Raw genomic sequence first — 26169 nt, forward strand, 5'->3', positions numbered from 1 at the left:
CTGAGGTGAAAAATGAAGCATTCTCTCAGAAGGTAGTGAATGTCTGGAATTCCCTAACCCAGAGAGTTGTGGAGGGATACAAGGAATTGGGTAGGAAAGTGGAGTTGAGCTCGGAAGTAGATCAGCCATGTTCTTATTGAATGAGAATTCAGTCTTGAGGGGCCGAATAGCCGTCTCATGTTCCTACTTCTTAGTCTTTTATGTCATGCTTTTGGAAAGTAATTGGTTATTTTCCTGGAAGTCGTGTTGTACAATGTTGCATTCGGGAGAGGAGAAAATTTGCCTGAGTTAATCCTGGATGGGATATGGGATCTGCATTTAAAACAATTCCAGAGCAGAAGTTACAGAGTGAGGAAGCATGGAAAAAAGGATTGCGGCTGGGGGCCACTTTATGATCTAAGCCTAGAATTTCCAAGTGCATTTCCGAAACTACACCTAACCATCAGCGTGGCTTCGATCTGGCTGTTTGTAGCAGGTCCGAAGGGAGGAATGGAACATCAGAACATAGGGCTGAGGGACACGAGTGGGCTGAACGGTCCTTTGACACTAACCCACCAGTAAATAAGGTCATAGCTCATCTCATTGTGGTCCCAGCTGCACCTTTCTCTCCTTGCACCATTATCCCTGATTCACCTGTCTATGGAAAATCAGACAAAGCCAGCCTCGATATAATATAATGATTCAGCCATCCCAAACTTCTGGGAAGGGGAATATCCACTTGAGTGAAATCCGACTTTCTGAATTTTTCCTCACTCCGGTTCTGACTGATGTTGGAGGGTGTCACTGTTTCCTTTTCTCGTCCCACTACTCCACTGTTCACAACAAATTTTAAATGTAACCGGGTCGGTGATATGACCGATGATAAAGGTCTCAGACGGGGTCAGGTTCAGTGATAGGAACAAGTCAGGCAGACTTCTTTCGTCAGCCGCAGGTAACTAATAGGGCTAACGGAGCAGCGTGATAGATTTGTGGTAAACACTGCTACCTCATATCAGCAAGGAGCTCAGCTCAATTCCAACCTCGTCCAACACTCTATGTGGAGTTTGAACATTCTTCCCGTGTCTGTGTGGGTTTCTTCCCAGTTCTCCAGTTTCCTCCCACAGTTCAAAGATGTGCAGCATAGCTTGATTGGCCATGCTAAATTACCGATTAGTCAGTTTATTTTTGTTTTCTCAGGGTGTAGTGAGTCTTTGGAACACTCTTCCCTGCAGACCATTCGAGGCAGAGATATTGAGTATTTTTGAGGCAAGGTTCATGAATCACAAAGGAGTCAAGGATTCTCGAGGAGTGGGCAGCAATGTGCAGTGTTGGGAAAATGTAGACAGTGGTACTGAATGACACGGCTTCAGAATATGCAGGAATTAAATGAAATGATAACATCAATAAGGTTTTACCGGGAAAACAAGATGGCAGCGATCTGAAAGGTCAGCTTTGCTGATCTCTGTACCACAATAATGCTCTACCCCACCCCACCACAGTCATTTACTTACAACTGAACACTAAAAGAGCTACAGAATCCTTACTAATCCCGTTTTGTCAAGTGAAAATGACAAAATATGGGAAAGGATCGAGTAAGTCCCAACACGCAGCGCACCCATCAGAAGCTTTCAGCATGTCTGTGGCCGCACCTGTAACACCCTCTGTTCGTTTAATGGACCGAGTCACTCACCAGGACTTGGTCACCGAGTTCACCAAGTTACGGGAAATGACTGAAACCATGATTGAAGACAAATTCAGCGGGAGGATAGAACCACTCTCAGCAGTGCTCCAAAAACAATGAACATCAACTTGAAAGCCTTGGAAACAGAACGGATGAGGTCGAGAGCCAAACTGTAGGGGCAGAGACTGTGATCGATTCCTTTAAGGAGCGGATCCTCACCTTTGCAAAACAGGTCCGTAACTTAGCTGAACAAGGTGACGTCCTCGAGAACAGGGACAGGATGAAGAATGTTCACATAATCGGTCTGGTGGACCGGACATAGAGTGATCAGTCAGTGAGTTTTTTTTTGCGAGAACTGGCTGCAAAGATTCCTTCACAACAAAGCTGAAGAGGGACGGGTGAAGAGTGAGACAGTTCATCGGGTTACGGTGCGCGGGTCATACTCCGACCAACGCCCTCACCCTGTCCTTGTGCTATTACATTGGTGCAAGGACAAACAAAGACTTAGGGAAGCCTCCAGAACACAGGGAAGAGACCCGAAGAGGGCTCCAGGATTATGTTCTTCCAGGTCTTTTCAGCGGCAGTGATTCAGAAAATAAAATCTTTCGATGATAACAAGAGAAGATGAAGGGAACTTGAGATTCAGTATTCCTTAATGAACTCAGCGGTGCTCCGTATGCACTAGTGGATCTTTCAATAGATCCACTAACTCTCCAGAGGTTGTGAAAACTTTGTGGGCACTTTAAAGTAGGCTGGATGCGTTAATGGAAAGCGATAACCTTGTTTCTCTTTTTTAAAAGAAAGTTTGATGGCAGTTTCTGGTATTAAGCAGTGTTAAATTATAGACCGGCCTGGATAGAGTACATACTTTTAACTCCTTCATTAGTATTAATGCTCGTTTTTCTCTTGCTTAGTTTGTGCGTTGGGTTGGGCTCAAGCTGGACGGAGTTATGAAGGTGATCGTGATGACTGAATGCCTACCTAAGGGCAGTTCAGTCCCGATGTTTGTGATTAATTACCCTGGATGCAGTATTGATAATGGGGCAGAAGATAGAGATTTGTGACGTGAAAATGCTCCCAGTCGACGGGGGGTAAATGCCCCTCCTGAGTGCCATTGGCACTTTGTATCTTTTTTTGTATTTGTATGTATTTAGTTTTGGAACGTTTTGAGAGCTTATTAGTTGTAGTAGCTTTAGGTTGTATGTTTTTTTAGGCTCTATGATTCGGTTTTCATTGGTGCTCAGCGATTTGTAATTCGAGTTCTTCCTCTCTGGATTTCAAATATTGTTTCAGTGTATAATGGCAAATGTCGAGCTTAAATGGTGTATCTAGAACATTAAGGGGAGCCATTCGCCAGTTAAGAAAAAGGAGAGGGTGGATATTGTCGTATTGCAGAGATGCACTTTGATGACAAGGAACATTTGACATTACAGCAATGTGGGTTTGATCGGGTTTATTTCTCATCTTTTAACACTAGGAATAAGAGAGAAACCATACTGGTGAGGAAGAATCTTTCATTTAAATTAGTAGATTGTATTAGATACCCACGGGAGGATTATAACCCTCAAAGATATATGGGGAACAAAGCAATAGTTTGAATGTTTATTGCCCCCGGTTCACTGCCGGAAATTCCTGATAGATGCTTTTTCCAAATTAAGTAACCTTTCTTCGTCGCACATTATCGTAGGAGGAGACTTCAATTGTCTTTTGCACCCACAGTGGACAGTATGCCCAAAGGCTCCAAGCACCATCTTTCCAATCTAAGCAATTCGTGGATTTTTGTGTGGAACTGGGGCTGGTGGATGTATGGAGGCAGATCCACCTCATAAACAGGGATTTTATTTTCTTCTTTAACCCGTAGAAATGCCACACTAGTGTTGATGTCTTCCTCACCTTGCAGCAATCTTCAATTCAGTGGTGTTCTGGACAATTGGGAATATTACTATTTCTGACCATGCAGCTGCATACTTATTGGTTAAGATCAAGGGAAACATAGCAGGTTCAAGACACTGGCTAATCCCTTTATTCTTAAGGATATTAAGTACATTGAGTATTTCTGTAATGAATTCAGATCTTTCTTAGCCATTAATTCAGATTCAACCAGTAACACACCCATTCTATGGGAATTGCTAAGGCTTATGCCAAAGGAACAATTCCTTAGGATGCGGCAGAAGCTGGAGCAGGAGCGCTTGCTCCAGGCACTGTTGAAGGCAGCCGAGAGGGCACACTGTGATAGACCCTCGGTGGCTCGGCTGTAGAGGATCACAACGCTTCGGTTTGCTGTGAATTCCATGCTCACACAGACAGCCAAGCACGAACTTACTTTTGCAAAACAAAACCGGGCAAGAAGTTAGCCTATCTTGCGATGAAAAAGAGAGCCCCAATGCCATTACCTCAATTAGGGAAGGTACTGGGACCCTTTCCTGCGATCCCATAAAAATTAAAACAGCATTTCGGAGATTTTACTCTGAATTATATCAGATTGAGCATTATGAGGATAGATGGATTAAGCTGGAATCTTTCTTCAAGAACTTGGACCTTCCAGGGGTAACCCCCGAATAAGAGTCTTGCCTTCATTCACCACTGTCAGTGCTGGAGGGTGTAAAGCAGCTTCCAGGCGGAAAGGCGCCCGGTCCTGACAGATGTCCACGTGTGTTTTATGAGGAATTTATAAACCTGCTGTCAGAGCCGATGCTTCCTCTGTTCGTCACTCACACAGTCACGACTGCATCCCACCATCCTTAAGAGAGGCTCATATCTCTCTTATTCTGAAGAAAAGGAAGACACCGAAAGATTGTGCTTCCTATCGGCCTATCTCACTTCGAAATATTGATTTCAAAATTCTGTCTGAGTCCCTTACATTGAGGATGGAAACTATTTATCCTTCCATTGTCAAGGTATACCAAACCAGCTTATAAAAGGCTGCAGATATTCCAACAATGTTAGCAGATTACTCAATATGATCCAAGCGTGTCAACAGCAAATTAAGCAGCTATTAATGATATCTTTTGATGCAGGGAAGACATTTGCTTGGGTTGAGTAGCTGTATCTCTTCTATACGTTAGAATGGTTTGGTCTCAGCAAAGTTTTTATCAAGTGGGTGAGGGTCCTTGAAAGTGACACTCTGTGTGCGATCCTGTAAAATTATTATTTCTAGAGGCAGTCGACAAGGTTGTTTACGCCAGTGTTGTTTACGATAGTGATTAAGCAACTGGCGAAGGGCATCTGCAGGGACCCCAACATATCTGCCCCAGAAGTGGGATAGAAGTCACGTAAGATTACATTGTCTGCAGATGATTGTCTTAAATTTTTGTTAAATCCCATAGTTTTGGTCCCTCACCTGATGCAATGCATCAGTTCGTTTGGTGTCTTTTCCGGCAATACCATTGATTTTACAAAGTTAGAGGCCATGCCTCTGGGCGAAGTCAGGGAAATACCTGATGCCGTGGGAGAATCCTGATTTCCTTTTCAATGGTCCCGGGGTAATGGGGATGCTCCCTATTTAGGTATATTCATTAATCCTATCTTTGAACTTACATTTAACGCGGTATTTGTCCATTTGTTTGACAAAATTAAACAAGACCTTCGAAGATGGGAGACATTTCCAATATCCTGGCTGGGTTAGATAGCTCTTATTAAAATGAATTCCCTCCCTTGTTTGCTATACCCCGTGTGACTGCTTTCTTTGATGTTTCCCAGACAGATATTTAGGAGACTAAATGGATGATGTAGCTCTGATTTGTCACCATAAGCAACCCCTTATCAAGAGAACCAAATTACAACGACCCCAACAGTTTGTGGGGAGTAGATCTCCCGGATATTAAAAGCTATCAATTACGCTCTTCTTTACCCGATGTTAGTGAGGCTTCGGCATCAATATGGTTAGATATTGAATCTTCTCAGGCAAAGTACTCCCTTAGTAGTCTGCTACTCATAGACAAAATGAGGACAGTTACGAAGTATTACCATTTCCCAATAAATATCAATAATTTTAAAGTAGGGAGGGCAATGTGTCCGATCGGGGACAACATAGCCAAACCTCATTTCTTACCCCAAAACGTGGTGTACCATGTTTCCGACGGGGAATACTGGATTCCATGTTTAAACTATGGACAACCAGTTGGTTTATCTTGCTTGGATGATTTATCTGAGGGAGAAACAATGATGTCCTTTGATCAAAATAAGTCGTAACTAATGACTACCGAGTAGAGATCTGTTCTGTTTTCTTTTTATCAGATCAGAGATGTTATTCAGAAAAGAACCACGCTTTTAATAGACCCGTACAGATCCGATACAGAAAAGAGGGTGCTTATTGCTAAGAACACACTCTCTGTCAGTACCCTTTATCATTTGTTGCAGAGTGACCCCTTAGACGAGACTTTGTGCCTTTATGAGGTCTGCAAACAATTTTGGGGGTTCAGATCTCTTCGGACACAGGGGAGGATATTTGTGAAAATACAAGAAGTAATTCAATCTGTAAGAAGACTTTTGCCCTGAAGTTGGAGATTCATCATATAGTCTATCTGGCCCCAGACACTCTCTCAAAATTCAAGTGGGAGTATGTCTTAAATACAAAATGACTATGGACACTCTTACTCATTGCTTGTTGACCATCCACCGGCGCTATAGGAGCGGTGTGTTCTCTGCGATGGACAGGATATTGCGGACAGAATTGGAGATGGTTCAGGTTTCCCTTTTCCTGGGCCTGCCCAGTCTACCTTACTCAGATGTGCATAGGAAAAAATACTTCAATACCCTCACTCTCTGAGTTCAGAAAAAAAAAAGTTCTGTTGAGTTGGGTGTCTGAAAACCCCGTGGGTCTATTGGTTTGTCGTAACCTTGTCATGGAGCATAGCCCTTTGGACTTTTTAAAAGGTATTTTGCACCATACAATAGAGGATTTTTATTCGACATGACAGCCCTTTTTGAATTACCAAGGTACAGGCTAATATAGCTATGACGAAATTGACTAATGAATCTAATGTCCAGAGAGGAAGAATTACGAACAAATGAACGTGTATTAATTAACGCTCTTGAAGGTTGAGAGCTATAGTTTTGTTATAATGAGTTCCAGTATTCCTTTTTTATTTTTTATTTTTCTTCGGCCCATTGATTTACCTTTACTTCTATACATGCCCATGGGTGTAATTGTGTTCAATTTGCATTGCTTTTTGAGTTGGGTACTTATTTGTTCATTGAAGCATTAAACTAATTTTCTCTGAATAAAAATATTTTTGAAAAAAATTAAAATGTTAACATGGATAGAATACAAATTATGATTTATCTTAAGGGTCATCACACCTCGGGTGACAGGATGATGTTGAGAGGGTGTGCCCTTCGGAGCAACCTCTGTCTGTGTGGGGAACTGAACATGCGCTGTTGGCTTTCCTCTGCATCACAAGCCATCCATCCAGCCAACAGATTGCGAGACTGTGTAACTGCTATAAATAGAAATAGCCAAAGTCAATGTAAAATATAAACTTTGATAAGAAGGGAAAAAAAGGTACAATTCAGATAACGGTCAAGATAGTTGCTGAGGGGGAAAAATCTCCGCTGGAAATTGTACGTTATAACGAGAGAGTTGATTGGATGCTATCTTTGGTTGAATAAGTTGAACCAAGTGAAATAACCGGAATTACTAATTGTGATTGGATGTCGATAACTATACAATATGAGTACATTTTTGATTGGTCTCTGTGAAGCATTGTATGAAAGTAAAAAGCTGATGGAACATATTTTTTGGAGGGTTGGTCCCCATGGGAAATGCCTCCCGAACACATGCTTGAAAAAACCCAGGGTAGAAAGTGCGTGAGTGTCGTCTGGTTGTGACAGGAATCCAGGGGGCTGAATGATTGAAAGTTCCTGCAACGTGAAGCTCAGGAGACAGTCAGATCACCCCCGATCTTATTAAATGGTACAGCACATTTGAAGGGCGAAATGGACTCAATGTGAATTTTAATTGCATATGATTTTAAAAAAAACACTGTTCCTTCACCTCATGTTTTACACACTGGGGCACTGTCATTTTCCTGAAACTGGGAATTATTTGGAATATTATGTAGAACATTCCATAATCAACATTCTCTGGAGAATTCTACAATCTGTGGAGATATTACAAAGGAAAGAGACACGGGGGTGGGGGGGGGGGGGGCGTGCCGTATGCAAGAGTGAGAGTGGTGGAGCATGAGCCTTGTTCGGATGTCGGTGCTGGAACAGACATACATTGAGTGTGAGGGACAAACAGCATACGATGCCCCTTATCCTCACAGAATTGGGAATGTTATCGATGTTTGTCCTGTAGTGCTGGTCATTGCTACTGATCTCAGATACTGCACTGAGCTGGGTGGTGAGCTCAGATCATGCTTGGTGGGTCTGGTGGTACTAGGGAAGAGATGTACTAAACCATCCGCCAGGATATCTGTGACTCTGTTGACAAACCGTGGGGTAATTGACCCTTATCTGCTATGCTCTGGGTAAAACGTACATGACAGCTCCAAACTGAGGAAAGCTCAATCGAGTGCCCATTGTCCTTTTAAAGATGGCACGAGTGCCAGCAATAATGGAATATCCAGTGGCATCTGGGAGATAGTGGGTACCTCCAGCCAAAGTGGGTGGAAGAATCGGGTTAAAATTGAATGAGAGTGACACCATGGGTTAGGGTGGGTAGTTAATGAGGTGAGTTCGGTAAGATAGCACCAGAAAACTAGTCTGGCCTCGTGCAAAGAATCCCCCTGTCACACTCAATGGAAATCACTCAAAGATAAATTATTGTTAGATTCAGACGGATAAGTTGAACACTCTGCTGACCCCATTCACATTTACAGAGCTGCAGAACAAATCCTCATCCAAAACTCTCCATCATCTGAACTCACACCTATATTCTGTTCACCATCATTCCTGGTAATACTGGCGTATTTTACTGGATGCTATCGAAATGTCTATATCTCAGCATTCTGAAACATGTGAGCACATCCTTCCATGATATTGTTGCTCAATCTCACCCTCTCTGTCTATACCCAAAACCACTTTCATTTACAGTCATGCACGGAGACAGGACCTTCAGCCAAAACTGGTCCATACCAACCAAAATGTCCGTCCACATTAACCGCAATTCCCTGCACTTGGCCCATATTCTTCTCTGTCTTTCCAATTCATATATTGTTCGAACAAAGTGCAGCGAGGTTTTGTGATGTGAAGGAAGGCTTCAGGAAAGATCTCGCTGAATCTACCATTCATCTCACCCCAGCAATCAGATTACACAGGAACAATTTGACTAGAGATTATAAACAAGAAGTACAAGCAAATACTGGTGGGAGATGTGTATGGAAGTCAATACTGCAGGGAAAAAATGTACGTTCTAAACAGGAGATTAGATATACAAGCGTTTGCAGGCAAAACCCGACGGGTCTGGTACTATTTGAAGGAAGAAAGTCGGAAGTTTGACCCTCGAATAGCATAGCAGGTTAGGGCACATCCAAGGAGCGGGAAAGTCTATGTTTTGGTCATCAGCCTTTCATCATGAATTTACTTCAGAATTCACTTTTTCCTAATCCTCTGTAGGAAGAGAGTGAGTCAACATTTTTAATTTGGGATTTCTTCATCAGAACAGCTTTTGTTTTTGATCTCTAGTATATGCAGCTCTTTGTTTTATTTTAGATCAGCAATTATCTTGCATGTTGCAGTATTAATGAACAACTTGATCTGGGAAGAGGGGAAGGGGTGTGTGGGCAAAGATCAGGCAGTGTGTCAGTCACAGCTTAAGGCCCTGTGGAGGTAAAGGAAGGCTTGTTGGAAGCACCACATTGGAATTCGGCATCATTTGAACAGATGTGACAGATTCAGAGAAAGTGGGAGGATGCAGTTTCTCGCGCAGCTGGTCATTGAGTGTCACAGTGGATAGCAATACGGCCTTACAGCATCAATTACCTGTGTTCGATTCCACCCTTTGGTGACATTCTGTGTGGTGTTTGCACGCTGTCCTTGTGTGTGCGTGAGTTTCCTCGGGGTGTTTGGTTTTCCTCTCACAGCCAAAAATGTCCAGGTTAGATTTAGTGACCTCAATAAATTGTTCCACTGATCCAGGGATGTGCAGGTTCGTTGGATTGTCTGTGGAAAATTTAGAGTTACCGGGGTAACGTTTCAGTTTGTTGCTCGGGATGTTATCAGGAGGGTCATTGTGGGCTCGGTGGGCCAAATGGCCTGGTTCCACACTGCAGGGCTTCTTTAATTTGTATGTACCTGTCTGTGTTTGAAAACACTTCCCAGGATGCTACCTATAAGTGCTAACACAATTTGCCTTAACAAAATATTACACCTTCCGTTTCTATCTTTAATGTGAATGTCTCTGTCCATCTGATTCTTTCCCTGGCCTTGGTTTTTCGTTGTGTATTGTATCGAATGCTGGCATCATGAATTTCAGAAATAATGTAATGGTGTGTGTCAGGCTATTGTTCACTTCCCGTTGTGTCCCACGTGTTACTCCATGGACAGGGGAGGGTGTGCTGTGCTGTTGTTCACTTCCTGGTGTGTGCCTTAAGGTGCTTCATGAAGAGGTGCGTGTGTATTCAGGGCAGCTGTTCACTTCCCGGTGTGTCCCACGTCGTGCTCCATGTTAGACAGCGGTGTGTGTGCTGGGCTGTTGTTCACTTGCTGGTGTGTCCCATGTGGTGCTCCATAGACAGGGGGTTGTGTTTCGGGTTATTACTCACTTCCCAGTGCGTACCAAGTTGTGCTCCATGTTGGACAGGGAGTTTCAGCATCTTTGACTCATGTCTTTAAAATTTGGTCTGTGCCTGTCTACTGAACGCCTGTGTTTGTCCCTCTCAGCTGATCACGTGGTCAGGAACAAGAGGAGGACCCTGAAGTATAATTATAAAGGAGTAGATATCTCACTTTTAGTGGATGGAAGTCTGATTGTCTCCTGTTATTGAAAAGTTAGTGGAGGGGATGGGGATGGGGATGGTTTGCTGGATGTTGTGCTGTGAGCTACCTCAGACGTTCATGGAGACCTGAGGATTTGGTGACCCAACTCTGGATGGAGCATTGGGACCTTAGTTATAGCATCAGTGTCTGTAACATGAACAACAAATGGAGCAGAGGCTGCACAGCATGGACGCTCTCAAACCACGGACTGGGTGTGTGTGGGGAAAGGGATCTGCTAAATCTGTCTGGTCTTAAAGTAGCACAGACTCTCACTCTCATCCTGAAACATACACGCACACACACCCTCTTTCGCTCACACACATGGAAAGAAGCATACACACCCTCTCTCTCTCACTCGCACCCCACCCCCATCCTCCCCCCACCCCCCGCCACATACACACTCTGCATCTCTCGCACAGACACACCTATAAATCTGGGGGGCTAATTTGCGTTTGCAGTTTTATATTTGGTGGATAGATTGTATTTTGTTCAAAACAACATTCAATTTTTACGCAGCCAATCATGTGGCATTTTATAAAGTCTTGCAGTGGAAATAAAACCAGTATGACTCCAGGGTGAAAAAAGTCGGACTCCACACAAGACCTTCCATGGTTTATGCAGGGAAGGTCACATCTTAGCAAACGTTATAGAATTCTTTGAGGAATGAAAAAGTTGATAGTGGAGAAAGGGATGTAGATGTCATGTACATGGACTTCAGTAAGGCGTTTGATGAGATAGACTGATGGAGAAGGTGAAGTCGCAGAAGTCCATGGTGTACTAGCTAGAGGATTAGAGAACTGGCTGGGCAACAGGAAACAGAGTGTAGTAATGGAAGGGAGTTTCTCAAAATGGACAATTGTTCTGTGTGGTGTTTCACAGGATCCGTGCTGGGACCACTGTTTGTTGTGATATACTACATGATCTGAAGGAAGGTATAGGTGGTCTGATTAGCAAGTTTGCAGATGACACTAAGATTGGTAGAGTAGCAGAAAGTTGAGTGGACTGTCAGAGAACACAGCTGAATGTAAATAGATTGGAGAGTTGGGTGGCGAAAAGGAAGATGTGAGGTGATGCATTTTGGAAGATCCAATTCGAGAACTAATTGTGCAGTAACTGGAAAAAGCCCTGGGGAAAATTGATGTGCAGAGAGATCCGGGTGTTCAGGTCCATTGTTCGCTGAAAGTGGCAGGTCGATAGAATGATCAAGAAGGCATACAGCACACTTCCTTCCTGCATTCTAACAATTTAAGAAGTGGAGAACCACAGACCAGTTAACCCGTCACCAACAGGAGGGAATCTGTTGGAATCTATTGCGTACAAGTGTAGGTAGGCCATATTACAGTTGTATATGACTTTGGTTCGGTCACATTCGGAATACTGCAGACAGTTCTCGTTGCCACATTACTGAAAGGTTCTGGATGCTTTGGAAAGAGGGCAGAAGATTTTCACCAGAATGTTGCCTATTATGGTGAGAACGACATATAAAGAGAAATTTGGTAAATTAGGATTAATTTCATTAGAAAGATGAAGGTTGAGGGAGGACTTGATTGAGGTCTACAGAATCTTGAGAGATGTAAACAGGGTGGATAGCAAGAAGCTTATTCCCAGAGTGGGGGACTCAGTTACTAGAGGTCAAGAATTCAAGATGAAAGGGGAAACCTTTATTGGAGATATGCTCGAAAAGTTCTTTGCGCAGAGGGTGGTGAGTGGCTGGAATGCGTTGCCAGCTGAGGTAGTAGAGGTGGGGACGATAGCGTCATTTAATATGAGGAAGCAGAGGTATCCAGATCCTTAGAAAATAGGCGACAGATTTAGATAGAGGATCTGGATCGACACAGGCTTGGAGGGCTGAAGGGCCTGTTCCTGTTCTGTGATTTTCTTTGTTAATTGTAAATACTGGCGAAAAGCGTCTGTTGGTACTTGAAAGGAAAATGAAATCAAGATCAAATGTGACACAGCGTATGTCTGGATACAATAATTTATTATAGAGAACAGAAAAATGACAAGGAGACGAAACAGTTAATTGCATCTGTCTTCAAAGATGACTTCCAGAAAATCTCCCAGAAATACCAGGTCACCACGGGATCTTTGTAACTAAAGACTAAAATAATTCATATACAGTTATGAAGTTGTATTTGGAAACAGAACTGGGATGAGGATTGATCAGTCTGACAGACGGGATATAATTCAAACTGAAATTTCAGAGAAAACAGCAATACACATGTTGATTACAATAGGGACAACTGTACTTTTCTGTATTCACTTCAGACGGTTATAAATGCATTCAAATGATTAACGAAGGGAAGGAGTGGGAGAGTGAAGGACTACAAGCCAGTTAGTTGTTATCCGCAGGAGGGAATCTGTTTCAACCTATTGGAACGAAGATCTTTTTGGACACTGAGAAAGTAATAGCAAATTTCAAGTGAATTGTTCTGCACTTATGAAAGGGAAGTTACAATTTACAAAGTTTTTCTTGAAGATATCTCTTGTATTTGTAAATAATGGCAAATCAGTGAATATGGTACAGTCAGATATTCAGGACGAGTTTTAATTAGCACACGCAGTAAGTTAGCAGAAAACATTAAAGCAAAGTGTATTGGAAGGAACATATGCAAACAGGGGAAGGTAAGCACTGGAGAAACTATTGGAGAACATAGGTGGTGGTAGAAGGTTGTTTGTGTGACTGCAGCCCGGAGTACGCTGGTGTGCCACAGGTTTCAGTGCTGTCTCCCTTTAAACGCCTTCATTTAAAGGAAATCCGAATACAGATGAAGAATCAACTAGACTCAAAGTGTTAACTTAATCTCTCTTTGCGGACGCTGTCTGACTCACTGTGATCTGTAGCATGTGTTGGTCTCAGTGCAGATTTTGCTTCTGCAGTGATTTGCTCCTACTAGAAGTAAAGACATTCTGCACGAGTAACACAGAGATTTGAGGAGACTGTACCTGTACAATTTTGATGTCGTGATCTAAGTAAAATAAACTGATCACATATATTGAATGGGCTTTCTCCAGATTAATTCCTCAGATGGCACAATGGACTGCTGAGGAGACTTGGTCTGAGATCAAGGTGGAAATTTGTGTTTGAAACTGGAGACGCTGATTGATTGTTATATGAGAATTTCACGTCTGTTTTACTTGGGAAAAGGAGGAGGCAGATACAGAACTCAAGAAGATGGACTGGTATAAAATTGGACCAATCCCCAAGTCCAGATCAGTTACATCTCAGGCTGCTGTTGGAGACAAGGGATGAAAGGCGCTGATGCAAATTTTTAAATAGAATCTGGTCACAGGTGAGGTGTCCGAGGACTGGAGAACACCCTTCATAGGAAGGGTTGGAGAGATAGAGCAGGGAACTATACACCAGTGTGTTTCAGATCAGTGTTAAAGAAAATTTTGCACAAGACAGGTGGTGTTAGAAGGCTGTTTGTGTTACTGGAGACCGGTGTCCCCGGTATACCAGAGTGATCAGTGCTGTGTCCATTATTACTTGTGGTATTCATAAATGGTGCAGGTGTGGATGTAGAGGGGGAGTGGGAGTGTGATAAGTAAGTCTGTGTTTGATACAAAGATTGACCGGGTGATTGGCAGTGAGGAGGAAGGTCTTATGTGACAGTAAGATACAGATGGAATGGTCAGATGGGTGGATCAATGGCAGATGGAATGTAAGTCTGATAACTGAGGTGATGCACTTTGGCAGAAGGAACTAAATGGGGAATACGCAATGAATTGTAGCACACAAGAAAGATCATAGGGAGCTTTTACACACATTCTTGAATGTGACGTGGGAGAATAAAAGGTTACGTAAGAAGTCAATGGAAGCAGTAGGCATAACCTTTACTCATCGAGGCATAGATTACAAGATCGATGTAGCACTTTGTTGAGGCCAATATGGAATACTATGTGGAGTTCTGGGAGCCACATTACAGGAAGGATGTGATTATTCTGGAGGGAGTGCAGAGATTCACCTGGATGTTTCCAATGATGGAGCATGTCAGCTATGGAGAGAGGCTGAATAAGCTCGGATTGTTCAGTTTGAATGAGAGAAGGCTGAGGGGGACGTGATTCAGAAGGATAAGATTAGAGGGACATGGACAGGGTAGATAGACAGTAGCTGTTCCTTTTAGTCAAATGGCCAAGAACAGGGGAGCACACGTTTAAAGGGAAGGATTTGAGGTTTAGAGGTGATTCGGGGATTGTTTTTCACCCAGAGGGTCATGGAATCTGGAATGGACTTCCGAAGGTGGGGCAGTTATCACGGGTAATCTCACAACCATTAAAAATTATTTGGACGAGCACTTGAAGTGTCATACCATTCATGGCTACGGGACTGATGTAGGAAATTTGGAATAATATAAATCGTGCTGTATTTTTGATGGTACAGAGTCTATGCTTCTGTGATTGTATGTCTGTGGAAGGTCAATCATTGAACAGCTTAAGACAGCAACTAATGGACTTTGGAAGAGTACATTAACAAGCGTGAAATGTAAAATCTTCTCATCGTACAATATACCAAGGTGAAATGTTGGAGAAGATAATTGTAGCTTCCTTACAGTCCAAAACCAACGAATGGAGAAGAGGAAAATGGCAGACTATGAAGCATTTACTTCAGTTCTGCCTTCATGATAGGATATTAAAAAAATGCTTCCAAACAATTTGAAGTCTACTGAGAAAGAAAGGAAATACAATCAATCACTAACTAAGCAGTTTTGGAGAAAGTATTTGTACTGAAATCTGATAAATCCCCATGGAATGATAATCTATATCTCTGATTCCTAAAGAAGGTGGCCATGGGAATAATGGATACTCTGCTTTCCGTGTTCCAAATTCCAGGTGATTGAATTGATAGATTTGAGAGCAGCAAATGGAATCCCAATATTTCTAAAGGAGGCAGGGAGACAGCAGGAAATTACCGTCTGCTTAGTACCAGAGAAGCAATCAGGACAATACAAGAGTCTATTAGAAAGAACGCTTTGCCAGGGAACTTTGAGAATTATGTTAATTTGAAAGTAATGAACATGGATCAAGTCAATACCAAATTATTAATGGAGAATAATATTGAAGATTCCGACTGCGAAATAAATTATGGCGAAGCAATAGATGCAGTGAATTTGAATTTTCAGAAACATTTTTGATGATGTCCCAAGTGTAGTGTTGTGACAATGCTACTCCTTTAACAAGGTTATGCTGTCTTTGTTTTTCTTTCATAGCAGTCTGAAAAGCAGCGAATCCAAAGAGTCTGGGTTTGACAACTTGGGAATGCTTTCAAGTTGAAAATTAAAACACGTACAATGAGGAGCGAGCTATGCTAGATCCGGTCCTGTGTAATGAGACAGGAATAATTAATGAACTCTTAGTTAGGAATCAACTTGGAAGGAATGATGACAGTATGGTTGAATTTAAAACACAGATGGAGAGTGAAGATAAAATTTAATACCAGGGTCCTGTGCTAAAACGAAGGAGACTACAACAGAATGGAGGGAGGACTTGGCAAAGGTCAACTGGAAACAAATACCTTATGGTGAGAGTTGACGAGCAGTGGAGGATTTTCAAAGGATTTTTTCCAAGTCCTAAGTAAAAGTATATTCAGTGAAAAGGAAAGACTCACAGAAAAGGGGCAGTCTGCCGTGGGTGTCTAAGCAAATACGCAAGGCTATGAAATTGATAGAGATGGAATGCAAAGTGGTCAAGAACAGCAGGAACCTAGAAGATTGGGAAAAGATTAAAGATCAACAGAAAGCCACGAAAAAAGCTATAAAGAAAAGTAAGATAGAACACGAAAAAAAAACTAGTACAGAATATGAAGACAGATAGCAGATGATTCCCTAAATATATAAAATTAAAATGAGTGGCTAACTTCAATGTTGGTCCTTGAGAGGATAAGAAGGAGCATTTAGTTACAGGATATGATGAAATGGCTGAGGCATTGAACAGGTATTTTGTATCAGTCTTCATAGCGAACAACACTAATAACATGCCAGTGATCGACGAAGAGATTAAGATTCTCGATTAGAGTGGTGTTGGTAAAGCACAGCAGTTCGGGCAGCATCTGAGGAGCAGAAAAATCGACGTTTCGAGCAAAAGCCTTTCATCAGGAATGCTCTGAACTGTTGTGCTTTACCAGCACCACTCTAGAATCTGGTTTCCAGCATCTGCTGTCCTTGTTTTTACCAAAGAGATGAAGGTAGGTGAGGACTTGTGAACAATCATTATTACAGAGGAGGTAGCATTGGGCAAGCTAATCGAGTAATGGAGATAAGGTTAGACGAATCCCCTGGCCCTGATGTAATGTATCCCAGGGTACTAAAAAGATAGCAGGAGAAATAACAAGTGCACTTGTGGTAATTTTCTACAATTTGCTGAACTCTGGGGTCGTCCCAGCAGATTGGAAAACAGCAAATGGAACGCCATTGTTTAAAAAGGCAGGTAGATAAAAGTTGGGGAATTATAAACCAGTTAGCTTCATCTGAGTAGTGGGGAAGCTGCCTTGACAATATTATCAAGGAAGAAATAGCAAGGCATTTTGATAGAAAACGGCCCATTGCACAGATGTAGCAAGGATGCATGAAGGGCAGATCATGCTTAACAATCTTTTGGAAATCTACGAAGACATTACGAGCAAGATAGACAACGAGGCAGCAGTGGATCTGGTGTATCTAGGTTTCAAAAAGGCTTTGACAGGGTGACACATAGTAGGCTGCTGCATAAGATCAAGATGGATGGCGCTACGGCTGAAGTATTGGCATGGATAAAAGATTGGTTGACTAACGGGAAGCAAAGAGTGGGTATAAATGAGTGCTATCCTGGCTGGCAATCAGTGCTGAGTGGTGTGCCTCAGGGATCAGTGTTGGGGTTGGAATTATTCACAATTTATAAAGATGATGTGGAGTTGGGAGCATGCGTAGTTGGACAAAGTTTGCAGATGGCACGAAGATGAGTGGCAGAGCAAAGTTTGAGAGTACTGTGAAACTTTGCAGAGGAAAATAGTTACATTGCATGAATGGGTATAGGTCTGGCAGATGGAATACAATGTTAATAAATATGAAGTAATCTATTTTGTTAGGAGTACCAGTAAAAAGGATTATTACTTGAATTGTAAAAATGTTACAGCATGCTGCTGTGCAGAGGGACCTGGCTGTCCTTGTGCATGAATCACAGAAGGTTGATCTGCAGGTACATAAAATAATTAGGAACGTAAATGGTATTTTGTTCTTCATTGCAAAAGGGGTCGAATTTAAAAGCAGGAAGGTTATGTTACAGCTGTACAGGGTGCTGGTGAGGTCATACCTGGAGTATTGTGAGCAGTTTTGGCCTCCTTACTTGCAAAGCAATGTACTGGCAGTGGAGGTTATGCAGAGGAGATTCACTCTGGTGAATCTGAAGTTGAGGGGGTTGTCTTATGAGCAGAGACAGAGTAGATCAGCATTATATTCATTGGAATTTAGAAGAATGAAGGGAGGATCTTATAGAAACATAAACAATATTATGAAGGGAAGAGGTCAGAAAAAAGTAGAGAGGATGGTTCCACTATCAGGTGAAGCTAGGACAAGATGGAATAACCTCAATATTAGAGGGAGCAGATTCAGGATTGAATTGAGAAAGAACCTTTTCACTCAGAGGCTTGTAATTCTATGGAATTCCCTGCCCAGTGAAGTAGTTGACGCTACTTCAGTAAATGTTTTTCGAGCTGAGATAGATATGTTTTGAACAACAAGTAAATAACGGATACGGTCAGAGTGCGGGTAAGTGGACATGAGTCCACGAGTCGATCAGCCTTGATGTTACAGAATGGCTGAGCAAGCTAGAAGGACCAGATGGCCTACTCCTGATCCTCATCCTTCTGTTCTTATGAAAGTTGAGTGGCCAGTTCTCCCAGCGCAGACCCTCTGCTTTGATTTGTTTGGACTGATTTTTCACAGACTGGCTGTTTACTGAAAGCAGGCAGCCAGTTGTGAAGCTATCAGGCCAAAGAAGAAGTTCCATGCTGATACCCCCGCCCCCTCTCTCTGATATCTCTCCTGGAAGAAACTGGGTTTGATTTTTCCTTTCGAATTTTCCATGGGGTGTTTATGGCGATTGTTTCAAGTACTTCGAACAACACCTTAGATTATTTAGATACAGATTACTTACAGTGTGGAAACAGGCCCTTTGGCCCAACAAGTCCACACCAACCCCCCAAAGAGCAACCCATCCAGATCCATTTGTCTACATTTACCCCTTCGCTCTGCGCAATTGAGCATGGCCAATTCAGCTAACCGGCGCATTTTTGGACTGTGCGAGGAAACCGGAGCACCCGCAGGAAACCAGCGGAGAATTTGCAAACTCCGCACAAACAGTTGCCTGAGGCAGTAATTGAATTCGGGTCCCTGGCGCTGTGAGGCAGCAGTGCTAACCACTTTGCCACGGTACCACCCAATGGCTTTCAACCAATTTCAGATTCTCGGTTGAGAAATGAAGTGCTACTGAAGACCAGAAAGCTTCACCTGGACGATTAGCTGAGTAGCCAACTTTTAATATTTTTAAATATTTATTTATAAAACTTTAAAATGAGAAAAGCTGGGAAAAGTCACTTTAGTTCTACCTACTGTGGAACTAGTAGCATGGAAATGGCTTTTAATTGGCTGTCTCTTGGTATTGTCATCCCTAATCATGTCACACAGTAATGCCCCACATCTATGTAGGCTGAATTGAAAGTCAGTTCTTGGTCTTCCCATGTACCCACTCCTTATGAATTTAATTTGCTTACATCATTAAGTTAGGATAATCTGTTGGGTTTTCGGATAGGTTGTTATTCTGCATGCTATTCTCTTCTGTTTGTGTTTCATTCCGTAACCTTGAAAATAAATTCTGTTTTATTTAAAACTAAGTGGCTTAACAAGCTGCGTCACTCCTGGAATATCTTCCTTACACCTGCTTAAGGCAAGAAGCAAAGTTTGAGTCTGCACTACTTCCTTAAAAAGACTTGAGGTGTTCTGTCCTGGCCCATAACAGTGTGCAACAGTGTGATCTAATATACTGGCATGGGTTGAGAATGGTAGAGAGCTGAAAGAAAAAGTGAGTCAGAATAAACAGTTCCTTTTTTTTGGAGTGGAAAGCAATTACGAGCAGGATGATCCTGGAATTGATGTTTGGCACCCATCTATTCAGGAAGTAGATTAAACATCTGCTCTGGGGTACTAAATGGAATGTTTCAAAATCTGCTGATGGTAGCAAACTGAGAATTGATTGGATGAGGCGGATGTAAAGAAGTTAAAGGTAATTGAGACACGTGGAGGAAATGGGCAAATACGTGGCAGATGAACAGCAATGTGGATTGACGTAACACTGAACATTTTGGTTGGAAAAATATAATATCAGGCTAGCATTTCAAAAGGAATTGATGTGAAATGTTGGTCGATGAAGATAGTAACGTGCATACTTTGTTGACTTCTTCACTGAACTCTGAGGTCCATTCACGGCAGTGCATTCTGAAGCCAGACGTCAATACTGGGATTGGCACTGGAACGCTGCCCCATGTACATAGACCCACCAATTGAGTATATGTAACATTGAAAAGGATCTGGATCTCCCTGTACACCAGTCACTCAAAGCATTATTGGAGCAACTGAAAGCCGTTAGGAAGGTAAATGATGTGTTGACCTTCATTTCCGGGGAATTTGAGTCCAGGAATAAGGGTATTTTATTACAGCTCTACTTGACCTTGGTGAGACCCCATCTCGAACTTTGTGCAGTATTGTGTGCAGTTTTGGTCTCCTTACCTAATGAAAGACAAACCTGACATTGAGGGAGAGCAGCAAAGAATGACCAGACTGATCTATAGGATGACAAACTTGTTGTGGGAGCAGAGTTTGGGGCGACTGAGTCTGTATTCCATGTGGTTTAGGAAAATGAGTGAAGATCTCAGTGAGATATATAATACTCTGACAGGGCGAGATTTATTGGAAGCAGGGATGATAATTCACCTCCTGGGACGTCTAAAACAAGCAGCCACAGTATTAGGTACGGCCAGGGCACTCTGCATTGAGATGAGAATAAATGTCTGAACTCACAGACTGGTGAATCTGGGAATTCTATGCTACACAAGCCTGTGGAAGGCAACGCACTGAATTTCGTTAAGTATTTCTTGACACTAAAGGGACAAGGTTGCAGCAGAAGTTTGGTGTGGGGAGAAAGGATCAACCATCGTTATATTGAATGGGGAAGCAAAATTGATGGACCGAAGTTCGTAATTCACATTGTTCCAATAATTAATCACTTCAAAGGATATACAGTATGCAGTGTTTGGGAAAAAAATTGAAGAGATGTTAGACCAAAAACTAGAATGGGGGAGGCTCAATGTGTTGAATGACCTATTCCTTCCCCAATGTTTCTGTGCAGTCTGTGTGAAAACTCTATAACTGTGTCACAAGCTCTCAGCTGTTAGGAAGGAGGCATCTTCTGGATCAACAGGACTGTGTTTCCCATTACCTTTTCTCATACCGAGATTGGTGCTGGGTGTTCTGTTCAATTTTATCCATTAAGGGCTCGGAACAGTTTGATACAATAGAATGTCTTGCTTGGCATTTTAGAGACCGTAGAAGAGTTTGCCACATGTCTATCGTCTGGAGGCACTTTTCGGCCAGAATAGGAAAGCAGGGGAGATTCACTGCCTGAAATTACATTGGGAAGGCAATTGGTGTTTACAATCGACTTTGCTTCAAGGTCACTGTTACTGACAGCAGATTTTAGATTTCGATATTTTATTAGTTGTTTTTAACTTCCACCAGCTGCCAGAGCATTAGCCTGGTCGGGATTGGTAATCCAGTGACATTTCCACAACAGCACCATCTCCACATGGGGACCAATCGGAAACCACACTGAGCAGATAATTTCTGTGCTGCTTGACAGCTCTGTCAAAAATAACTCACACATTTTTGTCTTTCGTGATGGGACTGAGGGGGTGGTAAATGGTCAGATTGTAATTATTCTTCTCTTAAGGGATTGGACATAGTTGAGGAATTTTCCACGTTGCCAGGGAGATATCAGAGTTGGAGCTGGAATGAAACAGTTTCCCAGAGACACGGCTTGTTATGCAGCACAAGTCTTCAGTCCTATTGCAGGAATGGTGTCAGGGCCCATTGCCTTTTTCTTACCTACTGTGTTCAGCTGTTTCTTCATGTCACATGCAGCAAATCGAATTGGTTGGGTATCATCTAAGGGATACTTGTGGCTGAGGATGGTGCAGACATTGCATACTGTCTTTTACACTGATGTGCAGCAAAGTTCCATTCTTTCGGGGAATGGCAAAGCAATAACCTAGTGGTATTGAGCTGTTAGTCTAGCGACCCGGGCAATGCTCATGTGACCTCAGTTCGAATACTGCCACAGCAAATGGTGGAATTCAAATCCAATAAATATTTGGAATTAAGAGTCTAATGATGATCAAGAAACAGTTGCTGATTGTGTGAGAAACCCATCTTGTTCACAGATGCCCTTTCGGGAAGGAAACTGCCATTCATTCCTGCTCTGGCCTACATGTACCTCCAGACCCACAGTAATGTGTTTGACTCTTAACTACCCTCCGGGCAATACAAGATGACCTATCCAGCGACACACTAATCCCATTGAATAATTTTAAAAAATAATATTTGTGGAGTCCTCTTCTTTCGTCAGTAGTTTCATAGTTCAACTCCATTTCTGACTAGCTGTGGCAGGACTGCAGAGCTTCGATCTGATCTGTTTGCTTTGTAATCATTTCGTCCTCTCTATCAGATGTTAGTCCTGTTGTTTGCAATGTATGTGAGTAGTCAAGTGTGGTAGCTTTAAATGGGTTGCCATCAGTTTTAGGTCCACACGGCTCTGACCCTGGTATGTTCACCTCCACTCGTGACTGAAACATCATTCAGCTTAATGAGAATAATGGACTGAGGAATTATCCTGGGCAAAAAGTTACAGATTGTAAGTCAGTACAATTCTCCTTCTGTCCAATTGTGATCTACACTATTACATGAATTCCCGGGTTTGCGCTGCAACTTCTGCAATGCAATTCTGCTGTCTATCGCCCAATTCATACAGAGACCCATTGACCTGCACCCCGTGAGCTACTCTGGTTTCTGATGTGGTAGCACTTCCATTTCGATATTCTCATCCCTCTGAGCGTTTGTTTATTGTGTCACACCTCTCATTGTCTTGTTTTTCAAAACTCCAAAACGCATTCCGTGAGGTAGCACCAAGGCTCAGTGTTTAGTGCTGCTGCCTCACAGTGCTAAGGACCCAGGTTCGATTCCATCGTCTAGCGACTGTCTTTATGGAGCTGGCGCATTCTCCATGTGGGATTCTTCTGAGTGCTTTGGTTCCCTCCCACAAACCAAAAATTTGCAGGTTAGGTGCATTATTCAGGGGTAAATATAGGATAAGAAAATGGGTGTGCTTGGTTTACTCTTCAGAGGATCGGTGTGGACTTGTTGGGCTGAAGGACCTGTTTCCACAGTGTAGCGATTCTAATTCTAACATTCATCTGAACGTTTTCCCTTGCAGTTATGCCACTTTCGGTGCTTAAATTGAATGTGCTTCACTCTGCTTCTCTCCATGACTTTCATTAAGAACTCTGTAGTGTCAATGATTCCAGTCGTATGTAGTTTCAGAACCAAGATATTTGTGCATCTTTTGTTAATTTACACTTCCCAGTGGAGATAGAAGAGGTGAACGGGCATGTGTTGCAGCTTCTGTAATTGCATGGGAATGTGTCATGGGGAGTTGGGAAGTGTTCAGGATGATGGAGGGTGTTACAGAAGAAATGGTCCCTATGAAATGCTGTCAGTGGTCGCGAGAGAAGATGTGTTTGATAGTGCTGTCCCATTGGAGATGGTGGAATGATGGAAGATGATTCTGTGAATGTGGATTCTAGTACAGTAGAAGTGAGGACGAGGGGAGATCTATCATTGTTCTGGTAAGGAGGGGACGGAGTGAGGACAGAAGCGCGGGAGTTGTGATAGTCACAGCTGAAGGCCCTGTTCAATGGAATTAGCGGACTTCTGATTTGAAGGAAAAGGCGGTCACATCAGTGGCAGTTCACTGGAATGTGGCGTCATCAAACAGAAACAACAGAGATGGAGAAACTGGGAGAATGGAGTCAGCTTCCGCTGATCATGTGTTCAGCTACATGCAGAAGTCCCCCCTGAATGATTGAAAAGACTTAGACATCTAAATTAAGGCTTTCTGTCTCACATCTGATCTGAAGCGGGATGTGGAAGTAGACCCAGAGGAAGGTCAGTGGGTATACCTGGGCAGACATTCAAGCAGATATCCAATAACGCTAAGAAATTGTTGTTTCTGTTCAAAAAGAAGGACTCGATTAGAAGATGTACCACCATGGTTGACAAGGATACCATGATGAGCATTAGTGTAGGGCCAGATTTAGGATGTTTATTTCAGGGCCCATAAGCAGATGTGGGGCATGACTTTCAGCTGTGATTCCTGAATTCTCCCCAGAAACCCCTGTCACTGCTGCTCCATCCTCTTCCCTGCTCCTCTCCTTTCCTGATTCCAGGTTCTCCATCTCAAATTACAGAGCACATTCTCTCACATTATGGTCCCTCCCCACTTCACCTGAAACTCGTTCCAGTCTACCTTCCCTGCACTAGCATCAATCTGCGTTTTGTGCTGCCACCTTGCCACTGGTCTCAGTGTGGCTCAGCCTCACTATTCATGCTGTTTTACACCTCCCATTCACATCTCACTCTGGAAAGTTTCATTGTTGGAGTAAACCGTATTGAAAACACCATTCTCCCTTTGCACTGAATTCACATTGTGATCCCAAATCCAAAAAGTACACCCAGCCTTCATCTCACTCTGCTAAAGGTGCATGCTGACCGTATGGTATAAGAATTCTTTTTTTTTTAACATAGAACTGGCCAAATATACGTTTTCACTGTTGAGATCATCACCCCCTTTAGACAAAGGAATTTGTTTGCTTGACGTCTCATGAGCACGAGTAAGAATTGCAAGCTGCCTTAGTATTGTAACATGGAGAAAAACAAATTACATTATGAAGTTTGGGCAGTGTGTTGTTTACCTGTCACTTTTAATACTGTTACAAATTTGCAGTGGTTATCTTTAAATGTTTGCTCTTGAAGCTAGAATCAGATGGAGTGTTGAGGGGTGACATTCTAGAAGTTTTAATATCATGGGAGGCATGGATAGGGAGAATAGCCAAGGTCTTTTTGAGAGGACAGGAGAGTCCAAACATAGATGACGTAGCTTAAGGTTAAAAGGAGGAAATTTAAAAGGGACAAATGGACAACATTTTCACACAGAGGGTAATTTGCTTATGGAATGAGCTGCCAGAGGAAGATGCAAGTGCAGCTACAACAGTTCAAAGACATTTGGACAAATATATAAATGGGAAACGTTCAGAAGCATATGGGCCAAATGCAAGCAGATGAGACTAGTTTCGTTTGGAAAACCTCGTCAGCATGGACAAGTTGGACCAAAGGGTTTGTTTGTGCACGATATGACTGTATGAATCAAAGGAAGCAAGGAAAAAGGGAAGAAAGATATGATGTAAGAAAACTGGCAAGAAATATAAAAGCAAGCAGTGCAAGCTTTAATATGTATATAAAGAAAGTTCAAGATGAATGTATGCCCTTTGGTAGAAATGAAGTCAGGAAAATATATTGAGGATGTTTGGAGGGTATGCCTAGAGGGAACAGACAGATAATTTACACCAGAATTTTATATCATTCCTCACATTAGAAGGCACTGTAAGTATTTCAATGATATAATCAAAATAGCAATAAGAGGGAAGTTAGTGAACTGCCTCTAACAAAAGGAAAAAGGCTTTTTAATAAACAGATAAGAGTAAGGGTACGCAGGTCAGCAGTAATCCACAGTTGGTTTTAAAAGCGGCGGTTACAGAGTGACTGGTGTTCCTGTGAGAAATATTTCATAACTCTTTGGATTGCAGGAATTTTCCAGTGAAACTGGAGACCCTTCAATGGGGCGCCTGTTTTCAAGAAAACAGCGAGACTGAAAGCAGTAACCATTTAGCCTCAATATTATTGTTGGGAATCTGCTAGAGTCTATTATTAAGGAAGGAATTGCAGGACAATTAGAAAAAGCTTCATGCAAAGTCAACATGGTTTTGTGAAAGGCGATCTACATTTTGCCTGTAAAATCATGCAAAGTTTTTTTTCTGGAGATCCCTGAGAATGTAAAAAAAGGACATGATAAAGGGGATCTGGTAGATACGAGGCTTTCTCAAGATTTTTCATAAGGTTTCACGAAAAAAAACTTGTTACACAAGACAGAAGCTCATAATTTGACAGCTAATATATTAGCATGGGATGACGGTTGGTTAACACATAGAAATCAGACTGTCAGGGTTAATGGATCTTCCTGATGAATCTATCTGCTGGAGTATCACAAATATCAGTCCAATGCAAGATTTAGTTACAATCTATACTGAAAGCCGGAGCTGAGTGCAATATATATCCGAGTTTGAGGATGACACTGAGAACCAAAAGGCAGACTGTTACTTAATGGAGAAGACACCCGCAAAAGGATCAGTGCGAAGGGATGGGATTGTTTTTGTGTCTGAAGCATAACGT

Source organism: Chiloscyllium punctatum, chromosome 12 (assembly GCF_047496795.1).
Source record: "Chiloscyllium punctatum isolate Juve2018m chromosome 12, sChiPun1.3, whole genome shotgun sequence".
In the NCBI taxonomy this organism is placed as follows: domain Eukaryota; kingdom Metazoa; phylum Chordata; class Chondrichthyes; order Orectolobiformes; family Hemiscylliidae; genus Chiloscyllium; species Chiloscyllium punctatum.